At 43.5% G+C, this 22,988-nt stretch overlaps 1 protein-coding gene across 1 annotated transcript in view; it reads left to right on the plus strand.

Moving 5' to 3' along the window:
* LOC146817301 (isoaspartyl peptidase/L-asparaginase-like) overlaps positions 1-22,988 on the plus strand; it is a 1,382,729-nt gene that overhangs the window by 540,444 nt on the left and 819,297 nt on the right. The window contains exon 1 of the mRNA XM_085609196.1: positions 7,951-7,979. The gene's annotated coding sequence lies outside the window, so the exon portion shown is untranslated. Of the gene's footprint in view, positions 7,980-22,988 lie in introns of the transcript that reaches the window.

Raw genomic sequence — 22,988 nt, forward strand, 5'->3', positions numbered from 1 at the left:
TATGGGGGAAGACACTCTCTCCCTGGGTAGACCCAGTGGCCCCTCTAGCTACCCTTCTGCATTCTCAGCCTCCTCAGCAGGCTCTTCCACATGCTCAGAGGCATTTCTTGCTTCCACCCAGGCCCTCAGCACCTTTTGGTACTCATCCTTCTTGGTGAGGCCTGGAGTAGCAACTTTAAATGTTCTACAGAAGGCTTTCAGCTGTTTCACATTGTAGGTCACCAACATTTCTCCCTCAAACTCTAGATCCATAGATGCAATAAATGCTGGTTTGCTCACGGAAATAAGAACTGGCAGTCTTTAGCAAAAAATACAAGTTCCAAGAAAAACAAAATTCTACTAAAAAATGCATTTGGTTGAGTTTGGTCTGCACTCACTAGTAGTGTACACCAATCACTGTACATGAGTCACAAATGCAAGTCCAAATCCTCACCGCTGACCACCAATGTTAAAACTGTGGGTCTCTAGTTGACAATGGTTTGCTCCTTTGTCCAAATATGGACCATTGCTTCTAGTCAGAGTAAGGAGTCTACACTCCTAAATAACCCCTGCTCAACCCTGTGGTAGCTTGGCACGAGCAGGAAGGCTTATCTCAGAGGCAATGTGTAAAGTATTTGTGAACACATATAGTATTACAGTGAAAACACTACAGATGGAACCCCACAGGTTTTATAAAAATAAGTATTCTTTATATAGACTTAACACAAGACCCAAACGACAGAAATCCACAATACAATATTAAGAAAATGGCTTTAAGATGGTAGAAATAACTCAGTTCACTTTAGATGGTAAATGCAACACGTTTCTCACAAAGTACCTTTGGATGCGTCACGCAAGATAATCAAAAGGTTCGCAGGGAGAAGGATCCGTTGGTTACTTGCTTTGGGGGAGGCGATGCGTCTGTTCCTCAATGCTTGTACAAAGTAGGCGGTGCATCGGTTCCTTACCGGAGAGAAGGTGATGCGATGATCTCGAGGGGCATCCCAGTTGTGATGCGACAAGATGGCAACTTGAAGGGAAGCGACAATCCGGTACGATGCGAGAAGATAGCGCCCTTGATGCGATGCTCCGACGTGAAGACGATGCGTGCATGCCCACCGGCCGTGCGGCGACTGTGTAACTTTGGAGATGCGACAGGTCTTGTGACACGTTTCTCCCTCGATGCAACGCCGATCCTTGCGGTAGCGACACGCTTCTCCGGTGATGATACGACACACAGCTGCAACGGAGACACGCTTCTCCGGTGATGTGACGGCGACACTAGCGGTGGCGACACGCTTCTCCGATGAAGCGACAGCTGCGGATGCGATGTGCTTCTTCTCATTGAGTCACGCTTCCAGTTCCCAACAACACGCAGGCTTCAGCAGACAGAATTCCCAGCAAGAAAATTCAGGGGGGAGTTGGTGGTGAAGTCTTGTATCCCTGAGACTTCAGCTGGAGGCAAGCACAGTTCAAGCCCTTGGAGATTCTTCTCCACGATGATTAAAGTTGCAAATAAAAGTCTTTCTCCTTTCCTTGGCAATAAAGAAACCACTGAAGGCCAACCCCAGAAATCAACACACTGGCACAGGGGAAGTCAAAAACTCCTGCAGATTCTCTGATTCTTCTCCTTGGCAAAAGGTCCATCTTGATGTCCAGAAGTGATCTAAAGTTCTGTGTCCCCCCTTTTATACACACAAATCCTTTGTCTCTGAAGGTAGAGAGTGTCTGTACCTAGTCCAAACCAGTTCTGGGGGCATTCTGACAGTGCACAACTTCTTCTTTGTCAGTGTGGGCCAGGGTCATCAGATGCACCACAGGAGGTGGAGCCAGCATTGTGGAAGGCAGGCGCAGCCCTATTCAGGCCCAGGTGATACTCCTCCCACCACTCCCAATGCAGATAGGTCTATTCAGCCTAGTGCTGACTCACCATGCCTCCTGGAGCCCCCTCAGCCCCTGTCACTCACAAACCAGACATTCAATACACAACCTAGCATAGACAGGCTGGATGGTTAGGCAAGAAAATACCTACTTTCTAAAAGTGGTATTTTCAAACACAGAATGTTAAAACCAACTTCACTAAAGATGTATTTTATCATTCAGAGTTCAGGCATACTAAATTCGGTTTTCTACCATGTTTCCTGGGTCAGTTAGGATTATAAGATGTTATAATCAAACTGCCCATTCTGGCCTATGGGGACAGGTAGCCTTGCAATAGTGAAAAATGAAATTGCTGTAATTTACTATCAGGACATGCCACACACACCAGGGCATGTCCTACCTTTCACATACAATGCACCCTGCCCTAGGGCCTACCTTAGGGGTGGCTAACATGAAGAAAAGGGAAGGTTTAGGGACTGGTAAGTGGGTACACTTACCAAGTCGACATGGCAGTACTAGACTGCACACAGGCTCTGCAATGGCAGGCCTGAGACACACTTCACAAACTGCTTCTGTTTGTTGCACAACCAGTGCTGCAAGCCCACTAGCAGCATTTCATCTACAGGCCCTGGGCACACATGGTGCACTGTACTAGGGTCTGACAAGCAAATCAAATAAGCCAATTATGGAGTCACTAATCCATTACATCAATTTACAATAGGGAGCACTCACCACTGTCTGCTCTTAAAAAATGAAAATGAAGCATTACATTTTCATTTTTTCAATGCCTCACATTATCCTTTAAGGAAAACAGGAGGCATTTAAAAAAAACTGCTTAGTTGAAAAAGCAGTCATAGACATGGTGGTCTGCTCACCCCAGCAGGCCACTATCCCTGTGAGTTCCGGCCATTCCCAATGGGTTGCAAATTTCACCATGCCTCATGAATATTGATGAGGTAGGTAATTTGCGACCCCATTGGGAATCACAAAATGTGTCTGCGTACATTAGTACATTTCCTATTGTGACTCACTAAAATTCGCAAATTGCAAGTCAGAATAGGAAATGGTTGTAGTTATGGCTCTTTTTTTCTTTAGTTCATCTAGTGCTTGTTGTTTTTTTTTGATTAATTGAAAGAAAAGTTACTTGTGTGCTTTGTACATGTTTTCAACTTCTTTGATTACGGCCTGTTCAAAGGGTAGAGTATCAATAGATATTGATGTATTTGTTGGGAAAAATGTGGATTTTCTTTTGAGGTCTGTATCTCCTTCTGATGGTTGATTCACTTGGTCCCTGAAGTAAGCTTTTAGTTTGATTTTCCATCAGAATTCCGCTATCTCACAATGGAATTTAAATTTTTCGAGGGCAGGGGTGGGCAAAAAACATAACCCTTTGTTAAGTAGTTTATGTTGGTCATCTGTAAGAATCCAATTGGTCAGGTGAAATGGTAGCGGTTCCTGGTTTTTCTTGGCCCTTCAACATGCTTCTTGTCTGAACGCCTTTGTTTATATCGCCCGTTCAAACTTCTTTCCTAATTCCCTCATGGTTTGCTCTGGCCTCAGGGGGCCTTAAGATGGAAAAATTTGGTTGGGGTCCTTAAAAATAGGGATTTATCCAACCTGTAAATTGTGGTGTTTAGCATGACTGATCTAGCTCTAACAGATGACCAACAGAAACTACTTAACAAAGGGTTAGGTTTTGTGCCCACACCTGCCCTCAACCAATTTAAACTCCGTTGTGAGGTAGTGTAATTCTGGCAGAAAATCAAACTAAAGGCACTTCAAAGACCAAGAGAACCTACCATCAGAGGGAAATGCAGATCTAAAAAAAGCCAACTTTTTCCCAATAAATACATCAGTACCTATAGAAATACTACCATTTAAACAGGCTTTATTCAAAGAAGTTGAAAACATCAGCAACGCACACAAAAAACCTCTCTCCAACTTAACCAAAAAAACAAAAAGGACGATGAACGAAAGAAAAACAAAGATCTAGGCATTCATTCAGCCGCCAATGATGGAGGTATCATGCTACTCAAATCCTCCCAATTAACGTCATCAAAAAAGTATAACTACTCCACTCCCCTGCCCCCGTACTAACATTCGGGGTGAGGAAGACTGGCAGGAGTTCTGGCGGAGACATTATTGTATCTGGTAATAGAACCTTTCATTTTGCTTAAAACAGAAAAACTAATTCCAACTGCAAGTGACACGCTACTTTCTCTATGTAAAATTATTCTTAAATTACTGCAGACTTCATGTATCATCTATTTTTTTCTGCATCTCACGGAGAACAAGAAACTTCTGTTTAAGGTAACTTCTCATGCATGCTCAAATACTTTCTGCACTAGACTTAGATCAATGGAGGCTTGCATTACAGCCGATTATTCTGTCACTGAATGTAACTTTAAGCCTAATGTTATAGAAACTGTATAAATCCCCTCATAGGTCGCATCACCAACACACAAGGTGAACACTTCCTGCTCTCGGAGCACAAGAACCTCTAGTAAAGGTAGCCACTGTTGTGTGCTCAAACATTTCTTGCAAAGTCCCTAGACCCATCGAGCCTTGCATTAGAACTGATTCCTCTGTCCTTCTTCGTCATTTTGTTGTAACATCAAGCCAAACGATACTTAATCGATATAATTAATGACACGTGAGGTGCACACTGCCTACTCATTGGGCACAGTAAACCTTTATTTTAGGTATCTACCATTGTGTGCCCAACACGTTTTGCACAGTACTTAGATCCATAGAGGCTAACATTAAAACTGATCTTTCTGCCACTCTCTATCAATAATTGTAATATTAAATGCTATATTAAGCACCACTCCCTACATAAGGCAAACTTGGCCTACACAGTATACCTCTATGAGCACCCATAAGACATCGGTATCCACATTATCTCTGTGTGTTTGTAGGAACAACATCTGGTCCACAAAAGTAAACATTATTTTACCTTTTTACTTACCTTCATTCTACAAACATTAGCATTTCCATTCCTTGGTCCTCCCTGTTAATAGCTCATGCTAGTTATAAACGGAGTAGCTATACACTGCCCACACAATTTACTTCTATGAGCCCCTATAATAAATCTTGTATCCAAATTGTCTCTGTGTGTCTGTAGGAGCAACATCTGGCCCACAAAATAGAACATTCTTTCACTTTTTTACTTACCTTCACCTTACAAAAAACAGCATTTTTATTCCCAGGGCCTCCCTGTTAATAGCTGAACCTATTTATAAACAACATAGCCATTGTCTTTATCATAGTCTATCGAAGGCACAAATGCAGCTATTCTAAATTATTTTGATGAAACCTCGACTTTACCACAGCAAAGTCCAACATACTGTATTATCACAATATTATCCTTACAGATGTGTCATACATTTGGCATCTTGACCCCAAGGAGTGGATCTCTTTTCATGTCCCTTCCAGCATTTCATTTTGTTCATTTGTTTTTGCTCATTCACACAGCATTGTTGTAACTTACAATTAATGTATTACGTTGTCACATTGAATCAAATAGAGAATCAGTTTATCACAATGTTTTATGTATTAGTTAACCTTATTTCCTTTTCAGTTTCTCCTATTGTTATGGGCCAAAGGCTGTGCCTTTGACATTAGTCAAGCTTGAGCAAATGTGCTCACTGACGAAGAACGGTAAATGAGTCAATTTACCTATACTACACATAGAGGGTTTAAACTCCCTCACCCATACCAATACTGATGAAGGCCACCAGACCCCTAAAGACACTCCTCTGCCGAAACATGCTCATCGCAAACCAGTATGTCTTGTGGACCATTTACTCATCCACCTCAACACTGTTGTTTCTTTTAACCTTGTCTCTCTCCTGGTCAAATAAACAGCTGTAAGCAGGAAAGAAGGTAATTTTAACCTTTCACTGTTGTTGTTGCCCAGACAGTCGCCCTTCTGGTGGAGGATAGTAGGTCACATGGAGAATGGAACAATCCAGTGACAGACACAATGATGACATTATCCACCAAACCACACGAGCGCAGATAAAATATACAATGCATCCTGTACAAGTGTGGTTGAGGGACTCCGATACAGATTTCTTGAGTCTTTGGCTCTTTGACAAGTGATTTATTCTCCCCTCCGGGATGGTGGCCAAGGCTAATCACCAGCGACTGTGAATAATGTAAGCATTCCACCCGTCACTTTGGTGTTTTTCTCAGTGCATCCTCCTCCCCAACACCAAAACCAGTACCCGGTTACTGTACTCCACCTTCCGACCCCCAATGTCGGTTCCACCCTTACTACCAGACAGAATGGATGGGTGAAGAGGGTGCAGGACATAAGCTTGTATGCAGGGATGCCTTAGCAAAAGGAGATGCCAAGAGGGACAGCAGACTTGCCCTTCAACAATGTCAGTAATTGTCACCAGCTGCATTGTATGAAGTTTGTGGGGTTCAGGGATACTGCACTGCACCCAGGGTGCTGCATCTCACTGACCCTGAAGGGACTTGGATTGCAGTGTGGGAGGCTGCAGCTTATAACTATGCTGGCTCTTATGGTTCTCTTCTGATCGTCGCATCTGCATGACCTTTTATTTATGTATTGTGGAATTACGTAAATTTGCCCTACTAATAATTTATAAATGTGCTTTAACAGTAACTTAGAAAATGCCTATTAAAACAGTGGTTAGAAAATGTGCTGTGATTAAATGTACAAAAGGGGAAAATGCTGCTCATTTCTGCAGAAAGCTCCCATTTCTATCATTCTTCCACTGCTAGGCCTCAATATTTCTTGATTCTTTCCTGCCCCTTTGAATAAAAAATGCATTTTTGCAAAACGATGATTTGATGGTATAACTGCCCTGTAGATCCTGAAATCTTTGTGAAATGTGTTGTCTGCTGCAAAATGTATTTCTTTCCTTCCTCACACCATATGACTTCATTATATTTTAGATTGTTTCCCTTTGCCATATGCTTAAAATTAACAAATACATTAATGAAAGAGATGCTGATTGTAGGGTTAATTTCTATGATCTAGCTAGGACATGCTAGATATTAATGTTTCATTTCATAGAGCAGACCATTGTTACGCAATGGGACACTGAACAGCTAACAGATTAGACTAGCAAAGGTTCTCTATGAATGCGACATATGAGCTGTTGCTGCGGTTGTGAGTGGATGGTGAAAGGTATGACTGTAAGTGTTTGGGTGCTTGTGTGTACGTGTATGCATGCAGGGGGAGGGGCTGGCAGGGATGTGTGACTGGGGTGTGCTGCACCTGTGTGTGTCTGTGGGTATGGCAAAGGGTTGCGTCTGTATGTTTGCAGGGGAGAGGTCTTTCTTTGTGTGCTGGTGGATGGGTGCACATGTGAATTGGTCTGTGCACGCATGGTGAGATGTGTACCTGTGTGTACGCTTGAGTAGATGTGTGCCTTTCGGAGTGCAGTTGTAGGGGTGTACCTGCATGAATACAGGGTGAGTGGTGTGTCGGTGTGATTGCAAGGTCATAGGTGTGACTGTGTGATTGGAGGATGCAGCACATTAAAGCCAGGGCTAACTGGCATTTTCAATGCTTGTTTCTGATTTTTGAGTTTCTTAAAGCAATGTAACCTTCTTCTTACTACTGCTCCTTAGATTATACTTTAGTGTTTAGCAATGTGCAGCAGGTCAAAAGATTATTACTTCTTGATTCAATATGAACATACAGACAGTGGTGTGTAGTATGAATATATAACTTTTGTATGTTTTATATTACAATGTTTTATGGTGCAGTCTGTATTTCAGAACATTTGTGCGCACTAGATTGTACCTCTTGGCACGCACATCGTTTGTTGATGATTCGTTTTTCAAATGATTTCGTTTTTTCAAATGACTTGGCATTTCATCTAGTAATCTTAGTATTCCAGATGGCAATTAATTTTAACAACAATTAAATCAATTTGAATTGTTTACGTTGCGCTAATTAAGTAAAGTATAGTTTGATCCTGGGTATGGTCAAGCATCACAGTAAAAAATGCTTCGAAATAACACATTTTTCTTATTTTTAGTTTTATTGATCTAAAATGACACAGTAAACGTGCCTTGTATTTTCTTCTTTTTTCTGTATAACTGAAAATCAAGATTTGAAGAAGATAAGAATTTGGGTATGTATTTTGGGTTTCAGTAACGTAAAAATAGCACTTAATAGAGAGATTTTATCCAGATAATGATGGCAGTGGCTATTCCCTAGATGTGTCCGGGTTTTTCTTGTTAGCAGAAGATACAAAGGCAGACAATATAAATATTAAATAAAATATATATTGCAACCACTACCTCGGGGTAGCAGTAACATTCTTCCTATTACAGATAGGAAAAACCCTACATGGTTTTTAAAAATGAAAAAAAATATTTGCAGTGTTGCCAGCCATGGTTAAACGGTCACAAGCCGTAAATTCATCACCAATTGAATTGAATAGTAGTAATAATGATTCTCAAAGCAAGGAATTACTTACGTTTCTTGCCTCAATAGGTATTATAAATGCGTTGACTGCTTTAGAACCAAGCTCTACCCAGGTTCCCACATTTGGGGGCAGAGGAAGACACTCAATTATTTATTAGGTCTTCATTGCCTATAACTTGGAAGAACTATTACAACAGGGCATAGTCATTCCCTCAACCTTGAGCAATCACAACCCAATTTAATGACGTTGTCACTCCCCTTCAGGAGAAAATTTGGAAGAGATGTTGGAGCTCACGACCTCCAGCCTACAACTGATTACCTAAGAGGGATGCGGAGATTGCAAAACATTGGCCAGTTATTTATCATTTTAATCGGGACCAATCAAGAATCAGTTTTTACTTGTCTATCTGAAGTAGCTGAGAGCTCAGATGTGGTAGGAGCTTTCACAGACTTGTGCCTCAAAATCAGGGAGTACTTACTAAAACCAGACAAGAGTGCGGGCAATGTCCCAAGATGGTTTAACATCGAGTGTTCAGTAGCAAATAGGGCACTTCATACAGTGCTAGAGGTTGAACCTAGGGACCCCAGCTTGGTCCGTTTTTTTTACGCAAGCGATGTAAACAAGTAATCATTACACGCCGACAGGAAGTTATATCATCTCACTCGGAAATACTCCTACAGGCAACGCAGCAGGGTAATAGTAGTACATGTTGGTCTACTGACTCAGAATCTAGTTATACAGTATCTTCAACCATTTCTTGCAATATTATTGGTAGTAAGTGGAAAAAGCATTTCAGTGAAATTTGTGCTCACCCAACCACTGCAGACACCTTCTTAGTTTTGTGTTTAGTGTCACATTTTCTTGTGACCCTGCCTGAATTTGAGCCTGCTCAAATTACTCAAAGTACTGGGGTAAAACCCCTGGCCTGGATGAGGTTACCATCAATCTGATAAAATGTAATGTCCCATTCTGGGCCCACCTTCTTACAAATGTTTTAATGATCTTGCACATCTGTCTTTGCCTAGTACATAGAACTCTTCAATTATAATTCCCTCATTTAAAAATAGGGACCGCTCCTCACCATCATGTTACAGGCCAATCCCTCTTATAGAAACCACTGAAAAAATACTGGGCGAGTAATTTCTAATAGGATAATAGAGTGGGTGGATGCTGAGTCTGTACTATATGGATGTCAACCCGGGTTCAAACACAAACGAGGCACTACTGAACAATGCCTTAACCTTAATTTAGTGCTAGGTAAATATACGTGACTAATCAATCTCCACTTTAGCAAGTATTTATGTATCTAACATTGGCATCTGACTTTGTAAACAGGGACAACTTATGGAGCATCCTTATTACTTGGGGTCTCTATATTGCACTGGTCCACTTTCTTGCCCATTTGTACGAGGATATGAGGGCCAGGGTCTCTATTAATCAACTTGGGGAGGAATCAGGAGACGTAGGAATCAATCTTTTATGGCCCCTCCCTTCATTCTCTTTATACATAAATTATTCCCACCCCTACTTTATGTGCCACACAAGACGTGCCAATAAAAAGGGGAAACCCCTCCCTGCTCTTTTGCATGCAGATTACGCAGTGCTTATGGCACATACTCTAAGGGCACTGCATCATTTAATGCACAGTTTTGTTAAGTTTTTGGCTTCCCTTGATATTAAGACAAATTTCATTAAGTCTCACATCATGTCTTGTGACTCAAAGTGTAGAACTTTGTCAACCTTATTGATTGGTGCCAGTTCTTTGCCAGCATTAGCACTTAATTAGGTATTTTGCTTTCCTCCCAAAGATCCTGGTCGCCTAATATTTCATATAAAATGCAAAAATGTTCCCAGGCTAATGGGTCTTGATTTCCCTTCTACTGATTTACAAATCCCAGTGCCTTCTTATTGCTATGTATGGTGGGGTGCCGAGATATTGGAGATCTCACACTGTAAGGCAAATCCAGCACAAAAAAAATTGATTCCTCAAGAGGGTGCTATCTTTGCTCTTATCAGCCGCCCACCTTATCTGTCATAAGGAACTTGGGCTGCCATATCTTGAAGATCTGATCCAGGCGTGACTTGCCTTGTTTTTGTTGTCGATCTAGAAAACCCCTGAGGCTATTTTAACAAACAAAATTATACTGGACTGGCTTTCCTTGGAAAAGGGGTTACAAATCCTCTGGTTATCTTATGTAAAAGCTGTTTATTGTCAACTAGGCATAGAATCTGTTTTTCAGACCCCTCCACATGTGACAACCAAAGTAAGAAGTGTGAATGTCACATTTCTCAGTGATAAGAAATCCCAAAGGCTAAAAGACTTGTCAGAAAAACCTACTGTGATCAGATATCTTGATTCATTTCAGAGCAGGCACTGTTAAATATCTGCTTTGTTTTCCACTGGGCTTCACTCATCATCTTGAAGTTTTACCTTTCCCTTGTGATAATTCATCAAGACAAACAATGCTCCATTTTATTTTGTGAACATTTTATGCACGCTATACTAGGCTTATTTTAATCCTACTTTTTAAGAGACATTGGTATGATTTTAATCAATGCTGACCTGCTTTTAGATTTGTATTACTTGTTTTGAATTGTTTTAATGTGTTTTTCCTGTGATTTACTTGTATGGTTGCTAAAAGCTTCTGAATAAAGTTTGAAATTAAATTGTACTGAATTTAGTAAAATACCATTAAAATCCATATTATAGAGAAAAAATTCAATTTTTGGTTTTACCACTGTCCCTTGAAAATAAGATCAGCATTAAGATGGTATCAATGAAAGAACAAGTAGACCAATTTCCACTGCCTAAAGTGTGGGTCCTGTATGATCACTTCACACTTAGATAATGACAGAGTGATAGATTTTTCCACAGAAGCAGGAAGTTTAATATAAATACATTGTCAATACAGTTGAATACAGGGACTAAGCTGGAGCCCTTACAAATTCTAATTATTTTTAGCAGCCAGTTGTAATTGCTTACTTTCCTTTACTGATGCTGCATAAGTGCAAGTGCAATTTTGCTCAGAAAATATATATATATATGTGTCCTTTGTGCATGGTTGCTTCCATTTTGTGCCTAATTTTATTGCAGTCCAATGCCCAGATTATGTGCTCTGACCCCTAAAACATGTAGAAATTGGCTAATCCCTAAGTGAGGTATCTAGAGCTCCTTTAAGGCCACAGCATATGGTTTAGAAATGATACCCAAGGCGTGGAAAGTCAAATGTCACCTGTGGACTGCAGCAGTGATTGTGCCATCCACTAGTGGAACAAGTAGAACATGAATTAAGGCCTACCAGTGTAGCCAGATTGCTGCAGTTTAAACCTGCTGCCTGCCCTGTCAAACTAACTCTTTTCACAGGGGAAAAGCCTTTCCTTTAAGGAAAATTAAGTCACCCCTATATAGGCCTTGTAGCCCACAAGGGAGGGTGCATAGTAGTTAATAATGGAAAAAGTAGAAATTCAATGTTACCATGTTCCTACATTGGTAAGATCCGAAAAGCAATTATCACTATGGAGGACACGTGCTGTCCTATTACAAATCTGCAATAGAGATTACAATGTTAATTCTGCTATCTTGAGTTTGGGACCAGCTAGGAAAATAATGTAATCACTCTTTTTTTAATGCTCTGAAAAAGCTCAATTAAATGGTGAAGTTGCATTTTAATAAATATTTGAAAAAGTTAATTATAGAACGTTACATTTTCCCTGCCTGATTCTACACATTAGATCTTCAGCAGCTGTCAATCAAGTGCTTGACCTTAGTGAAATTCTACCCAGGAGCTACAAAAAGATCGCCTTGATTGACAGGTGAACCTGAATGGACAGGGATGACTCTTCTGAGCTCTGCTGTATCTTGAAGGTAGAGGCTACTGACCTGTTAGCATACTAGTGTCAAATCCTGCCTGACCAGTGTATTGAGACACAAATAAAACATTGGCACCATTGAAAGAGATCAAACAGAACCAGAACACAATTCTTGTCTATCCCCTGTCTGGTTGATGCAGGTGCCTGTTTTTGTCCTACTAAACATCTATGGCCTGTTCTATTGAGCGCCAGATCCTGTTGGATTTTAGTGTTACATCTAGGAGGAAACTGGTGATTTACATTGTACCCTCATCTACACACCACCAGCTCTCAGAGCTCAAAGACTCAAGACTGTGGCAATATTGGCATTGCCCTGGCACATGGCAAACAGGACTCACTGAAAAAGTGTGACGGTTTGTCAGCAAAAAGTTCCCAGCATTCACCACCACCCATTAGCTAGTGCCAACCATAAATGTGTATTACTTCTAGTCCTGACAAGGAACAGAAGGACTGCATTTGCTGTTTGAGGCCTTTGAGGAGACCAGAAAGGCAGCCCTCCTCCCATGTGTACGCACAACAAGGACGTGGACTCAAAGTGTTAGTTTTCTGTCCTCCTGTGTGTCTACAAGGACACAACAAGCTGTAAGAGACTTTTTTCCTGAAGTACCCAGCTAACTAATAGCAACTGGACCTGGACTGAACCCAGCAGTTGCAGACCTGCCAACTCACACGGTGCCACAACGTAGCACACCATATTGGCTCCCATCAAACAGCCGCCCTTTAAGGAGTCTATATTACACGGTGACAGGGAAAATGAGCTGAAAACAGTGGTTTTCAGCTTGTTTATAGAGGTGTTCAACTGCCGACATCCATAAATGGGTGTCAAAACGCCCCAGGAGATTGGAAAAAGTTTTTTGTTTAGGGGAGGGGTTTTGTGCCGGGTTCAGGGCAAAAGTGCCTCTTAGGTACTTCTTGATTGATGCCCTGCCCTCAAGGCCCCAGCTCCTCCTTACACAGTGGAGTTTTTGTTGAAGTTGACAGGTCTGCTGTTGGACACTGAGTGTTTCCAAGGGCCTTCCATTATGTCCTGGGGCATTAAGAGTGTATTCATGAGGCTGATTAGTAATGAAGAAAGTTTGCACACTTTGAAAATCTTTTTCTTCAGGGCTTCACTGAGACCCACCACAAAATGAATTTGACAAGCAGTTCCACAACACCTGATTGAATTTATCATTGTCCCACTCAAGCATCTCACATCTCTGAAAATACAACTAACTACTGTTAGACCTGTTAGACCTGAAATCCATAGTATGGTTTTACCCATAACCTTTTGTGCTCAGGCCTCCTGTTTGCTGACTTCATTTTTACTGGTTTTAAGACTCTCCAGACTTTTCCAATGCTAACTAGTGCTAAAGTGTGTGTGTTATCTCCTTAAAACATTGTAGATTTTGTTTATACCCAAATGGCATATATACTTTGCGTGTAAGTCCCTAGTAAAATGGCACTTCCTGTACCAAGGGCCTGTAAATTAAATGTTACTAGTAGACCTGCAGAACTGATTGTGCCCCCCACTTAAGTCGAATTTTCAACATTGCCAATGCAGTCTGTGTGTGCAGTTTTAAAAATGCCATTTCGACTTGGAAAAATGAACCTTTTGCCAGGCCCAAACCTTATTTATTTTAAATATATATATTACTCAGCAGTAGAGAAGGACCTAGACAACCTACAGGGCAGGAAGCAGTGTATTTAAAAGGTTGGACATGTACTTTTAAGTTTTTAACTTTTTTCACACTATTGCAAGGCCGACCTCTCCCATAGGATAGCATTGGAGCTGCATGGCCCCTGTATTCTGGCCAGGATGGCAGGGCCACTGTCTTTACTTCAAAGGCATGCCCCTAGAAGCTTTTCCCCACTTCAAAAGCACAACTGGGCATAAATATTGGACCTCAGACACCAACTCTTCAGTACACTTCTGGACCTATGGATACACTGCCAGGAATAAGGACTGATATGATGCTGAAAGGTCTGGCATTCTGCTAGACTGATCCTCTGATGAATTGCTGCCCTGCTGTGCTAACCTGCTGCCTGTTGCACTCTTACCTGGGCGAGGAAGACCGGACCTGCATTTCTTGAACCCAGAGCCACTAGAGAGACTCCAAGGGCTTGTTGCCTTGCCTCCTGAATTGAGGCTTAGGGGCTGAAGGATGCAACAACTTTGACCCCAGCATCTGCACTCTGTCATCTATGCGTCTACCCTGCCAAGTGCCCCCCCCCCGTCCATGACCCTTGGAAATGGGTTTAAGGTACTCTGCCAGCCTCGATGGACCAGCAGAATTGGCTCATCTCCTCTACTTAGCGGTGCAACCCCAAGCAGAACTGACACATCACCGCTGCTATTTGGAATTGACCTGTCACAAAGACATGCATCACCTTTGCTGCCAGTTTGGAACTGCTGCTACATGATGCATCCACAACAAAGGCCCTTGCATCTCTTATTGATGGCAGCCTCAAAGAAGACGTCAGACTCTGCATTTCAGTATTGCAGCTCCTCAGAAGCTATATATTGCCACAACTGCACAACGCATCCTCGTAGCCAGACTTTGCATTGTAAGCCCTCATCATCAGGATCCTCAACGATGATGCAGGACCTCGGGTTACATCCTCGCAGCACCTCAGAACTGATGCATCACTTCGGCTGTGTGACAAATCTTTGCTGCGGATCCTTGCAATGCTCAGTAAACCAGGATTTAAGGTACTTTGCCCTGCTGGCCTAACTAGGTCCCGGTAGCCAGCCTGTGCTCCATTGCCTTCTACCGGAACTTGTGACTTTTTTTGATCTGTTGCAATCAGATATCCAGAGCCGGCGTTTAGTGCCTTTTGGTGCTACTTTCACCAGAATCTTAAAAATTGCATAACTCTGGTTCTACTGATTGGGTTATTGTTGTTTTGGAATGTTTAAATTATTAAACATCACTATGTTTCCCAATCCAGTGCGGGATCCTTTGGTGGTGTGTTTTCACAGTTTTTCTGTTTGAAGTGTTGCACAAATACTATACACATAGGTCGTAATTTAAGCCTGACTTCTCTGTGCCAAGCCGCCAGGGGGTTGAGCACAGGTTAATTTGTGGTTTCCTTGTGCCTTACTCTGACAGGGTTGTGATTGGTGCCTCACCAGGGCTCACACCACAGTCAACTAACAACCCAATGCCTTACATTGGTGGTCAACAGTGAGGATTAGGACTTGTATTTGTGCTGTTTCATACTGTGATTTTGTGAACACTACCATCCCATATCTGAGACCATTTCAAATTTGATTGGCCTTAATGCTTTTTCTGAATTTTTTCCCTGACTTTTGTGCTTAAAACTCCACCTGCAACAATGGAGTTTGAGCTGCCCAACCTGAATGCCAAAACTGTGGCACAGCTCAAGGAGTTCTGCAAGGAGAGGAGTCTTCCAGCAAAGAGCACCAAAAGGTAGGTGGAGCTCCAAAAGGTACTGAGAGCTGAAGCCCACCAGTCATTGGTTGGAGCTACATAGGTAGATGATGATGAGGCAGAAGGGCCTGGAGACAACCTTTCTCTGGTGCCACCTGCAGTTTAGGGAAATGGCTTGACCCATACATAAAATGGAGTGCCATAGCAGTGCAGAGAGCAGTGTGTCTTTCTGCAGCTTGTCCCTAGAAGAGCTGGTGGAAAGGAGGGTGAGAAGACAGTTGAAACTGGCCCAGTTGACAATGGGGGAAAATAAACTGGCAATGGAGGCAAAGAAGGCTGAAGCAGAGAGTGGCTTAGAGGAAAAGAAAACTGTATCACGAGGCATATTCATAAGAGGAGTTGCATCGCTCTTGCACCACGCAATGTGAGGCAAGAGCAATGCAAGTCCAAAATGCGATTTATGAGGCTACGCAAGGCCACCTTGCATGGCCCTAAGTGGCTTCATAAATCATGGGTAACGCAGCACAGCGCAAATCTCTGCATTGCATTACTTTGCCCTGGGAAGGCATTCCATGGGCTTTGCGTGGGTGTTCCCACGCAACTCCAATGGATTTTGACTCATTCCCAGATTTACCAAAAGTAGTAGGCCTGGGAATGTGGCAAAAAATATGTCTCCTCAGGGGAGGCGTAAGGAGGGGAAATATATTGTTTCTCTTAGTTACTTACTCTTTTTATGTGTGCTGCGTTCTATTGCACTCGTAGAAAGAAGAATATGCCTCCAGAGATTGTTTTTGTGCAGGAAGGTGCCCCTTCCTGCACACAAACAATCCTGCTTACAATGCTGGTGCTAGGCAGCGAAAACGAAGCCGGTGTAGGGACAAAGACAGGAATGCGCTATGTTCTTTAAAATATGGTGCATTCCTAACTTTTCCTTGTCATGCAGCGCTGTAATGTGACCTGCTGCACTCATGACTTTCTAGTAAATGAGCCCCAGAGTTTGATTGAGCTGGACATCAAACCCAGTCAGGCAGAGTTCAACAGTGATAGTGGCAGTATCCCTACAGTGCCGTCTGGTGACAAGAGAGTTCATATTCCCAAAGTTCTGGTGCCTGACTTGGTTGTGAGGGATGACATCGAAAAGTGGTTTGAAGCATATGAATTAGCTTTGTAGATGCATAGGATCCCTGAGGAGGATGGGTGGCTAGCCTTTGAAAGTACATCCCTAGCGGGGAGAGGGATGCCCTAGATAAAGAAGACTGAATGAGGTATCCCTCCATGAAGGAAACGCTTGTCTGTATTTATGACCTTATACCTGAGAAGTACAAGCAGAAGCTTAGGGACAGCCAGAAGCTGTCCCAGCAGTCCTGGATGGATTGTTTTGACTCATTTTGCAACGCACTGAATGGTTGGGTGAAGGGCAGTGAAGTGAAGGATTATCAAGGGCTCTACAATTTGAATGCGAGAGAGCACATATTCAGTCTGTTTTCCAGTCTGCACCAGCTGCTTATTGACAAGAAGCTCACTGACCCCAGCGAGCTCGCTAAGGAGTCGGACCTCCGGCTTTGAACCAGGGTCCATAAGAAGGATTCTGTGGGGATCACCCCAAGGGTGGGCAGGGTCCCCACCAGAAGAAGTGGGGAGACAAACATAAAAACAAGAGGAGGAGATTGTTCCTGATAGTGTGGGAGACAACAAAGATGTTACCATAGTGTCCCTGGATGACAGAGAGATGGTGCAGAGAACTCACATGTTTAGTAAAACTAGGAAGTACAAGCAGTGAGTCACCATCAATGGGCAGAGAGGGAAGGCTCTCAGAGACACTGGAGCCAGCATGATAACTGTCAGATGTCATCTTGTGGCCTCAGAGCAGGTAGTCCCTAATTCATTGCACCAAGTTGTTGTAGGTGAAAACCATGAGAGTCACTACCCAGTGACTCTGGCTCCCTCTGAGTAGGAAGGTGGCCTCTCAGGTTCCTTGAGGGTAGCTGTTATTCCATCCATGCAGGTGGATTATCTGCTTGGCAATGCCATGGAGCACACCATTTGGCATAAGGGGGAGCTCAGGTCACACTTGGAGATGTTAGGGATGCCTGAGCGGGTGTATCTGACCATATGGGCCATGCATGCGAGTAGGATAGTTAGAATGAGCTGGAACCTCGAAGAATTGCCCAGGTGCCTGCCAAAAATAGGAAGGGCAATGAAAACCTGCTGCTGAAGCTCCCATGGACCGAGAGAAGGCTGAGCCTGAGGTTGATGCCCAGAGCCTACAGGGGAGGACATTGCCGCCCTGGGAGGCCTACCTGTGCAGACCAACTGGCAGCAGGAAGGGGGTTCCACAAGAGAGGAGTTATAAAAGACGCAGATTCAGTGCCCTACCCTTGAAGGCCTATGGCAGCAAGTCAAGTCAAAGGTAACTGGTGACACCTTCAGTGATCACCTGATTTACTGGGAGAATGTGTATTTAGCCTAAGGTTCGTGAACCTGGTGAAACCCATTTGTTGGTGGTCCCCGAGTGCAACAGGGCCTTCCTACTGGATCTGGCTCATTTTGTACCCCTGCCAGGTCATCTAGGGCAGGACAAGGCCTTTGAAAGACTTGTCACTCACTCTCACTGCCCTCGATGAGAATGACCTCAGATGCATTCTGCAGGTCATGTCCTACCTGCTTAAGGCTCCCCTGCAGCCATTCCCTGTCATTGGCATACCCTTTGAATAAGTGGGCCTCTGGACCCCAAGACAGCCTTTGGCAGCAGGTTCACCTTGGTCTTAGTGGACCATGCCATCTGGTACCCTGGAGGCTATATTCTATTCTCCAAAACTTGTAAAGTGCTTGGCTAACCAAATCGGACTTCCCAGCACTATCGAACTGAGGAGTGAGTAGATTAAACGAAGAATAGGACGGAGTTAAGAGAATATATAAGTCTTAAGTTTCTTCCTGAACCTCGCAAAATTGTCCTCCGTTCTCAGGCTGGTAGGCAAAGAGTTCCAAAGCCAAGGTGCGAGGTAAGAAAAAGAGTCACCCTACTTCTAGCTTTCTTCCTTCTGGGGACAAAAAGCAGTCCACAATTAGTTGTTGCAGGTCCCTATTGGCATGGTCGGTGATGGTCATTTGCTGCAGGACAGATGGATCTGTTATGCTTTGCCCAATATAAAATAAACAGTGCCTTAAATTGTACTCTGCAACTTATAGGCAGCCAATGAAGCATTTTGAGCACAGTGCCAGCCGACTGTGTTTTCTGAGTACCTAACATTATCCGGGCGGCTGCATTTTGAGTGATCTGAAGTTTATTGATTACTGATTTAAACACAGCCAGTTTCCATAATCAAAGCAGGACAGAATTAGCCCTTGAATCACGATACCTCTGAGATTGGTGACTGTTCCCATGGTGGTAAGGGCCCTGATGCTGATATTTACCCCTGTGGGTATCTGACCGTGGTTGCAACTTCATGTAAGCATGCATGAAACCTGTGCGGAAAGAGTGTAGAGTAACAAACAAGTTCTCTACATCTTACTACCCCCAAACTAATGGGGGTTACTGAGAGGTTCAAAAAGACCCTGAAGAGCATGCTTATGGGTCTTTGAGAGCCCGTGAGGCAGAAGTGAGATGTCTTCCTGCCATGCCTTTTGTTTGCTGACAGGGAGGAACCACAGAAGGATGTTGGCTTCAGCCTCTTTAAACTTCTGTACGGGCAGCCTGCGAGAGGACCTCTCAATCTATTGATGGAGGACTGGGAAGAAGCTCGTAGGAAGGCCCCTCAGGATGTGGTCAGCTACATGCTAGCCCTTCATGCCCAGATGAGGAGCTTCTTGAAGAAAGCCTAGGAGAACCTAAAAGCCAGCCAGGAGGTCATACATCAATGCTATGACTGGATGGCCACTCTGGTCAAATGTCAGCATGGCGAAAAAGTGTGAGTTATGGAGGCTCTGGAGCCCAGGGCCCTGCAGTACCACTGGTCTGGACCCTATGAGGTGAAAGAGTGCAAGTGTATTATCACCTACTTTGTGGTCCTCAAGACTCCCAGGTACCTTTAAAATGTTTTGCACCTCAATCACCTCAAACCCCACTTTGAGAGGCACAAAGTAACCATGCTCCTTTCACAAATGGTGGGGTCTAAGAGAAAGAGTAAACATTTCCCCAACCTCCTTTCTTCCACTGAACAGGTAGGTCATTAGAAAATGTCTGCCTCTCCCCTACACTGATCCTAGAACAACAAAGGGTCTGCCACCAGTTGTTTAGGCAGTTTGTCTCTCTCTTCTCCCTTACAATAGGACTCACTACATGGTGCACCCATGACATTGATTCTGGGACAGCATGCCTGTGAAGAGTAACTACTATAGGTTGTATGTTAAGGTTAGAGCCAGCATTAAAGAAGGGGTTATTGAGCCCTCGAGCAGCCCTTGATCCAGCCCAGTGGTGTTGGTCCTCAAGGCTGCTCCTATTGGTGCCATCCCAGAACTTAGCTTCTGTGTGGATTACTTGGAGCTCAATGTAGTCAACAAGACTGATGCGCACCCCATCCTCAGAACTGACAACTTCATAGATCGGTTGGGAGCTGCCAAGTTCCTCAACATGTTTGATTTAATATCTGGGTACTGTCAGATTGCCTTGACTGAGGTGGCCAAAGAGAGGTCTGTGTTCTCTACCCCAGAACGGCCCGTCCAGTTCCCAGTAATCCTCTATGTGTTGAAGAAAACAGAGCCACCTTCCAGATATTGAAGTCTTCAATTCCAGTTGGGTCACCACCTGTGCCACCTCAGGGAAGGGCTTCAGGCTCTGCAGAGAGCAGGCCTAACTGCTAAGGCCAGTTACTGCCAGATAGGGCAGCGTTCAGTAGTCTACTTGGACCATCAAGTGGAAAGAGGCAAGGTGCAGCCTCTCTAGGCCAAGATTGAAACCATTCTGACTTGAGAAACTCTGTAGGCCCAGACCAAGTTGAGAGCCTTCTTAGGCCTCACTAGTTATTACAGGAGATTCATCAAAGGGTATAGCACATTTTGCACCCTTAACAGAGCAGCCACGTCAGGTGATCTTGACAGAGGCATGCCAGAATTCTTTTGACACCCTGAGAGAAACCATGTGCTCAGCACCCATGCTCCAAACCCTGACCTCTCCAAATAATTCATTGTAAAGACAGATGCCTCAGAGCATGGCATAGAAAGCTGTGCTCACACAGCTGAAAGAAGAGGGTGTGGATCAACCTTAACCTTCATCAGTTGGAGTTTACTTCTCAGGGAACGGCGGTGGAGTGCAATAGAGAGGAAAGCCTTTGCGGTGGTCTGGGCACTAAATAAACTGAGACCATACCTGTGTGATGCTCACTTCCAGGTTCAGACAGACCACAGACCACTCAGATGGTTAATGTAGATGAGGGGTGAGAATCCCAAACTGCTGAGGTGATCCATTTCACTAGAGGTAAAGGACTTTACAGTGGAACACCATCCTGGAACAGACCATGCCACGCTCTTCTGCCTTAGTTAAATGAGCTCCCAAGTGGTTGGGTGGTTCTCCCTACTTTCAACTAGGGGACATATGTTTGAGACCTGGCATCCTTGATGTGGATTTCCCCCTAACTTTTTGCCTCCAACACTCCTGTTAGCTGACTTCATTTTCACTGTCTTTAGGACTCTGCACACTTTACCACTGCTAACTAGTACTAAAGTGCTTGAGATCTCTGCATGAAACATGGCAAGATTGGCTTATACACAATTGGCACATTTAATTTACCAGTAAGCCCTCAGTAAAGTGGTCCTACCTGTGATCAGGGCCTGTAAATTAAATGCTACTTGTGGACCTTCAGCATTGATTGTGCCACCTACTTAAGTAGTACTTCAAACATGCCTCAGGCCTGCCATTGCAGCCTGTGTGTTCAGTGTTATACTCTCATTTTGACCAGGCAAATTAAAACTTTTCCTAGACCCAAACTTTCCATATTTATACAAATAAGTCACCCGTAAGGTAGGCCCTGGTCAGCCCAGAGGGCAAGGTGAAGGGTACTTAACATTTGGACATGTACTTTTGTGGTTTACATGCTGGTAGTAAGAAACTCTTACATTCATTTCTTTCACTACTGCAAGACCTACCTCTCCAATAGGATAAAACAGAAGTACCTTATTACATTTTATAAGTGTACTTTCCAAATGGGAACAGGTAACAAGTTCTTGTTTAGTGTCTTTGGAATTGTAATTGAAGGTCCTAACTTATGATGAAGTTGTATTTTTTACAATTTTGAAAATGCTACTTTTAGAAAGTTGGCATTATCCTGCCTTAGCCATTTGGTGCCTGCAGCCTGTGTCTGGGTCACATGGCTGTGTGTGGGTGACAGTTGGGCTTTGTGTATTCTTCCCAGACAGGTACACACAATGGGGAGCTTAGGTGTGCCTGGATGGTCCATCACTTGCTGAATAGGAGGAAGGAGCTGGACCCACCACCACTTACACTTGAATATGCTATGTCTAGCATCCACACAAAGGGCTGCATACCCCCTGTAGTTAGTCTGGAACCAGAGCAGGGAAGGGAGGGCATCTGTGCACCTCAAAGGCTTGCCTCTAGAAGCTTCTCCCCACTTCAAAGGCACAATATATACACTGGACCTCAGACACTACCACTTCAGTACACTTGTGGACCTGTGGTTACTCTGGAAGGAAAAAGGACTGGTGTGCTTATGAAGAGACTTCCACTCTGCTGATCTGAAGGACTACTGCCCTCCTGTGCTAACTAGCGGCCTGCTGCCCCATCTTTAATGCTGATCCTGGCAAAGCTTTGCAAACCAGGATTTTATTTTAAAGTACTTTGTTCAGCAGGCCTAACTGGGTCCCTGTGACCGACCCACCCTCCATCGCAGTCGGACTAAACTTGTCATTTAGTCTAATTCAGGTGTGACCAGATATTTACAGTTGGCCCTATGTGCATTTTCGGGCTATTTTCACTAACAGCTTTATAACTTAATATCTCTGGTTCTGCTGATTGGATTTTTGCAATTTTTGTCTTATTTTATAAAGTATGTTATGTTTTTCTAACTTGGTGTGGGACCCTTTTTGTGTGGGGTTTTCGCTTGATTACTTTTTGAATAGTTGCACAAATACTTTAAACATTGCCTCTAAGTTAAGATGCTCTGTGCTAAGGCAACTGAGGTCTGAGCATGGGCTGAGTTAGGGTTGGCTTGTGCCTCACCCTGACAAAGACTTTGGTAGCTGCTTGACCAGGGCTCGCAGTCCAGTCAACCAATAACCTAATTCATTACAGCATTAATCTGGTTGAAGCATTACTACATTTTGTGCGGAAACATGGATGGCAGGCTCCTAGCACAAAAGCTTTGAGGGGAGATCAACGGAAAAAGAGTGGACTGCTTAAAAATGGCAAAGGCCATACTTTTATAGAAAACGTTCCCGTAGCAGCTCAATTCTATAAGTCCTAATACTCAGCATCACATCTGATTAGTTGAACACATAGTCCCCTACCTTGGCCAAG

Source organism: Triturus cristatus, chromosome 6 (assembly GCF_964204655.1).
Source record: "Triturus cristatus chromosome 6, aTriCri1.1, whole genome shotgun sequence".
In the NCBI taxonomy this organism is placed as follows: Eukaryota; Metazoa; Chordata; class Amphibia; order Caudata; family Salamandridae; genus Triturus; species Triturus cristatus.